Raw genomic sequence first — 6,177 nt, forward strand, 5'->3', positions numbered from 1 at the left:
ACAAACGTTTCGGTCTGCTCCGGACCTTCGTCAGTGTGCTAAATTTAATTATGTACTTGGTAGAACCCCGGTGGAGAACTATTTACTTTTGCATCGACAAAGGAGGGCTTAAATGAAAAAGGTACGCCCGTATTTGGGCAGCGGGTCAGTCCGACTAGCGTGGGAAGATATGCCCGGTCATAAAGCAGTGTCCACCGCAAGTGAAGTGGCACACATGTGTCATGTGATACACACGTCACCACCGCCCCGCCCCTTCCGGCTCCATACGCCGGCTTGTCTAGCGTGCACATTAGACCCCGTCCTCCTATATATAACGGGTTTTACCGGTTCTTCACTTCACTTGCGGTGGACACCGCTTTATGACCGGGCATATCTTCCCACGCTAGTCGGACTGACCCGCTGCTTAAATACGGGCGTACCTTTTTCATTTAAGCCCTCCTTTGTCGATGCAAAAGTAAATAGTTCTCCACCGGGGTTCTACCAAGTACATCATTAAATTTAGCACACTGACAAAGGTCCAGAGCAGAGTGAAACGTTTGTTATTGTATGTATATTAAAACACCCCACGTTTTTTGCATCACATTTCTGGAGTGTGCTAGTCGTTTATATTCTACTTATCAGAGAAAAGAGGGAGACAGCGCAAGTAGGGTCTTATCAAACGTTACACAAAGTTGCCCACCTAGAGAACTACTCACCTGGTGAGATTGAAGGAAGGACATATATTAATGGCAGCTGCTGCAGATCCACAGGTCAGTGCAGGACCTGATTGAAACACACACTTAGGTAGGAGAAAAAAGGATCATCCTCGTGCTGCCGCGAGAAGAATTCCAAAAATTGTAGAGGTTTCAACGTGGTTTATTCTACACGTTCAGGTGACCCCTTCATCAGGACATACCACAATATATGGTACAATATTTGTGGTATGTCCTGATGAAGGGGTCACCTGAACCCTGAAACGCGTAGAATAAACCACGTTGAAACCTCTACACTGTTTGGAATTCTTCTTGCGGCAGCGCGGGGATGATCCTTTTTTTCTCCTACCTAAGTATGTGCATCAGGTATTGAAAAATGCCTGGGAAAAGAAAAGAAAGTGATTGTCATTTCAAGTTGCTCTTGAACTAGGCACTGTCCAATCAAAAACTAATACAGCAAAAAAATTCCCCCCAAAACACTTCAAAATATTTTGAAATTGCTTCAGGAAAAAGAAAAGCTCCTCTAAAAACTTCCCAAAGAATGAGCATTTCCTGAAGCAATTTCCACTGGAAAACTTTATTTTTGATTATCTCGAAAAAGCTCAGTCAGCAGAATATCTTATTTGTCATTCTTTTCCTAGTCATAATCCAGCTCATCTCTCATTCATGGGCTACACAAGCATCAAATTGAAGTGGCCGAGTTGTAGCTCGATAAAACAAAATTATCCAAAGCTGCAGCACTTTTACCATCAGAATTGAATGTACTCACGTTACAGCTGGGCCCTATAAATTGTTTGGGTGCAATCTATTAACGACAAAAAGGGAAGAGCATGGAGACTTAACATAAGTGAATGACAATGACAATTCCCTTTGAATTTTATTATTGCAATTTTTACAGCTTAGACATGAAAAGCTACCTTCTGTTGGTGCTGTCAGATATATTTGCATAGTACTTTAGGACCAAAATCTTATCACAATTAGAGGTGAGCGAATATTTGAATATTCGGTTCGGATTACGATCGCCGTTTTTGCAATATTCAATATTCGCCCAACGCCATTGGAGTCAGTGGGAGTACAGATGAGTGACTATGTTCGGAAACGATCGTCAAACATAAATTCGGTACGAATATGGCAAATTTGGATTCGGCGATCTTTTTCCCAAAATATTCGGTCATCTCTAATCGTAATCATATTTCCGAACGTAGTAGCTTTTACCTCTTTTTCTTTGGAATTGATGGTAACATTAATTTCTTAGATGCTCCTTGGAGTCCTGCGTCCTATACTTTGCAAGAGAAGATTAAGGTGGCTACATAGTACTGGAGTAGGGGCATTCAGTTGCTTTTTTACAGTTCAGTGTGGTAGTGCATAGAGGGTAAGTGGCACAGGGGGACAAACTGAAATCTGAAAAATAGAACAGTACAGACAAGTGAGTTTTCTAGGTGCTGTACTCATTTCAATGGTGGTTTATTATATACAGTGTTCCTAGTAACAAGCTGGGTTGTTCTGTAGTGTATTTTTTGCACTACAGTTAGGGTTTTGTTTTGGTTATCCCAAGGGAGTCTTGAAGGTTGTGAATTTATTAGCAACACCACCTTCCAATGGCAAGCGTATTATATAGGGACAAGATGACACTATATACTTATAAGATTTATATGCTGGTTATAGCAATTGTTACTAATATGGAACCTGACATGTAAAGCCATATTTTTATTAAAATGTCACAAAACAAAATAATTATATTTGCCAATCATCTACAATGGACTGTGAATAATTTTGCATAATCCAATGTAATTATCTAGGAAATACAACAACCTAAACACATCAAAAGAACAAGTAAAATTGAATATGCAAGTATTAGAGTGGTGGCTATCCTGGGGCAAAGGCCCCCCACAGTTAAAGAACCTCTCCTCTCTCTCTCGCTATCTATCTATCTATCTATCTATCTATCTATCTATCTATCTATCTATCTATCTATCTATCTGTCTTTGTCTCTCGCTGTTGTCTATCAGACAATCTGTCCTGGTTCAGACATAAAGACCCTACGCCCCTTACATTCACTGTCTTTTTCTTTCATCTCTGGCCAACCTTCCTGTCGCTATTACTGATCAGAGTGAAACAATTCTGCAAGGAGTGTAACCAAATACTTAACTAAGAAATAAACTCACCGTCATATATAGAACATAATGATGATCTGATGATATCACATTCCTCCAGTTTAAGGAAAAGCCAATATTAGAGACGACCCAGGGATCATTCCCAGATAATGCACATTATAGCTGCCACAGCACGTTAAGAAACTCATTTGAAGACCTCTTGCCTCATTTTGTGTAACTGATGAAAAGATACAAAGCATTCGGGAAAAACCAGTTTGAGGAATGAGTGCACTGTCATACTTGGGTTTCAATTAGTTGAGTAAGATACATTTTTTTGAAGATGAAAGTACATACTTTGCTACTAGGTATAGGCATTCCATGTTACATTTGTCACTAACATTATTGCTGAGACACTTGGGCGTTGCTACATTCTGACAAGACCTGGGGCACCATACGAAACTGTTGGTGGGAAATATAAAGTGCATTGCATGGAAAATGCTCGTTTCCTATGTTTGTGTACCTAAAAATAATGTACCCCATCTTGGGCATTATAATCAATAAATATAATAGAAAGGGCACATGATAACACGACTACCCTTGCACAATCAAAGGTACTGTGTTATAAGGCAGGATAAAACATAATGTGTGACCAACATCTTTTGTACAGCAGCTACATCCAATAAAGTCCCAAATGTAATCTGCTTAGCAACTGAAGAAAATATAACATCGTAATCTTCACCATATTCTGAGAATATCCTTTTGCGACTAATCTTGTTTTAAATCTGTAAACCTAGTCTTCAGATTCATATTTGGTCCTAAAACACATTTACAATTGATTGCTTTATTTTCTTGGGGTAGTTTAGTGCGTTTACAAGTTTTAAGTTGATGAAGGGACTTCATTTCCTCATTAATAGGGTTGAGCGACTTTGACTTTTTTAGGGTCGAGTCATGTTTCGCGAAACCCGACTTTTTGAAAAGTCGAGTCGGGCGAAATCGGCCGATTACTGTTAAAAGTCGAGGATCGGCCGGAACACGAAACCCTATGCACGTCAATGGGGAATTTTTTTTTTTTCTCTCTCTCTCTCTCTCTTCTCTCTCTCTCTCTCTCTTTCCCCTCCATCCCAGCACAGAAAATCTCGTGTTACACATTGCAAATCCCTACTGCGCACAAGCAATAAAATGATGATAGCCGTGCACGCCCCTAACCCCTATGTCATCACTCTGCCCACACTCCTTCATTGGCTGAAAAAATGGCGCTAAACGCGTCATACGAAACACGACTTTGGCGCCAAGATCGCGTACCGCATGGCCGACCCCACACAGGGATCGGGTCGGGTTTCATGAGACGCCGACTTTGCCAAAAGTCGGCGACTTATGAAAATGACCGATCCGTTTCGCTCAACCCTACTCATTAACACTATTAATCCACTTCAGTTTTTCATGGACAGGTAGTTGTTGCATCTCAGGGGTGGACACTGACAGCTTGGGGCCCCTGTGCAAGAAATGTGTCTGGGCCTACCTCCTTTTATGGCGACAAATCTCTCTCGCTCTCTTTCTCTGTGTGTGTGTGTGTGTATATGTGTGTATGTATTTATATATATATATACATACTGTACATACAGTACAGACCAAAAGTTTGGACACACCTTCTCATTTTAAGATTTTTTGGTATTTTCATGACTATGAAAATTGTAAATTCACACTGAAGGCGTCAAAACTATGAATTAACACATGTGGAATTATATACTTAACAAAAAAGTGTGAAACAACTGAAAATATCTCTTATATTCTAGGTTTTTCAAAGTAGCCACCATTTGCTTTGATGACTGCTTTGCACACTCTTGGCATTCTCTTGATGAGCTTCAAGAGGTAGTCACCGGAAATGGTTTTCACTTTACAGGTGTGCCCTGTCAGGTTAATAAGTGTGATTTCTTGCCTTATAAATGGGGATGGAACGATCAGTTGTGTTGAGCAGAAGTCTGGTGGATACACAGCTGATAGTCCTACTGAATAGACTGTTAGAATTTGTATTATGGCAAGAAAAAAGCAGCTAAGTAAAGAAAAACGAGTGGCCATCATTACGTTAAGAAATGAAGGTTGTTGAGGAGAGCCATAAGATCAAATACTTAATTAACCTCAAGACATAAGAGGTTGAGAGACGTGACCCATAACGTGTATTGTTTAACCTTACTTAAAGGGAACCTGTCACCCCTCCAGTCATTTCAAGCTAAAAGAGCCTTCTGACATGGTGGCTCGTTTAGTTTTGGGTGCTGTAACTAGAGAAATAATCAGTTTTATAATTTGTCTGAAATACCTGGTTCTCAGTCAAGTGGGCCGGCGTTTCCCCCCTGCTTCAGACAGCACACAGCTGTCACTCACATCTTCTTGGCGCCGGGCGCCGCCTCCTCCTCACCGCTGTTTTCAAAAGTATCCGGCGCCTGCGCTCTTATCCCCTGCCTGGTGCAGGCGCAGTGAGCGCTGGCCGTCTTTCCTCATATGCAGTCCAGCTGACTGCGCCTGCGGACTGAATGCCCGCCGACATTTATGCGCCTCCGGACCCGCACGTCAATAGTTAACAACAGCTGCCAGCCAATTGGAGGCTGGCAGCTGAAGTCAGCCGCAGCGCACACGTAGCCGGCGTCTGACGTCATTGTCAGTCGCCGGCGAGTGTGCGCTGCTGGAGGGAGCTCGCCGCCTGGAGCGCTGGTCAGGTGAGGAGAACTCTTTTTTTTTTTGTTTTTTTTTTTGCGAATGGCAATCCGGGGGGCCCTGGGCAATATGCTGGACACACTGGGGCAATTCTGGAGACACTGGGGCAATGCTGAAGACACTGGGGCAATGCTGGAGACACAGGGGGCAATGCTGGAGACACAGGGGGCAATGCTGGAGACACTGGGGCAGATTGCTGGACACACTGGGGCAGATTGCTGGACACACTGGGGCAATTTTGGAGACACTGGGGCAATGCTGGAGACACTGGGGCAGATTGCTGGACACTGGGGGCAATGCTGGAGACACTGGGGCAGATTGCTGGACACAGTGGGGGCAATGCTGGAGACACTGGGGCAATGCTGGAGACACTGGGGCAGATTGCTGGAGACACTGGGGCAGATTGCTGGAGACACTGGGGCAGAATGCTGGAGACACTGGGGCAATGCTGGAGACACTGGGGCAGATTGCTGGACACACTGGGGCAATGCTGGAGGACACACTGGGGCAGATTGCTGGAGACACTGGGGCAATGCTGGAGACACTGGGGCAGATTGCTGGACACACAGGGGGCAATGCTGGAGACACTGGGGCAGATTGCTGGACACACTGGGGGCAATGCTGGAGACACTGGGGCAATGCTGGAGACACTGGGGCAGATTGCTCGACACTGGGGGCAATGC

General features: G+C 43.6%; 1 long non-coding RNA gene across 1 annotated transcript; it reads right to left on the reverse strand.

The window, feature by feature from the left end:
- Nucleotides 1-1,040: 1,040 nt before the first annotated feature.
- LOC143809988 (uncharacterized) lies at nucleotides 1,041-3,010 on the reverse strand. The gene is made up of 4 exons (XR_013222575.1): nucleotides 2,858-3,010; nucleotides 1,908-2,093; nucleotides 1,462-1,497; nucleotides 1,041-1,072 (listed from the first exon to the last, which is right to left on the reverse strand). It is a non-coding gene; the product is annotated as an uncharacterized LOC143809988 (long non-coding RNA).
- Nucleotides 3,011-6,177: the final 3,167 nt, after the last annotated feature.

Source organism: Ranitomeya variabilis, chromosome 2, assembly GCF_051348905.1.
Source record: "Ranitomeya variabilis isolate aRanVar5 chromosome 2, aRanVar5.hap1, whole genome shotgun sequence".
NCBI lineage: Eukaryota > Metazoa > Chordata > Amphibia > Anura > Dendrobatidae > Ranitomeya > Ranitomeya variabilis.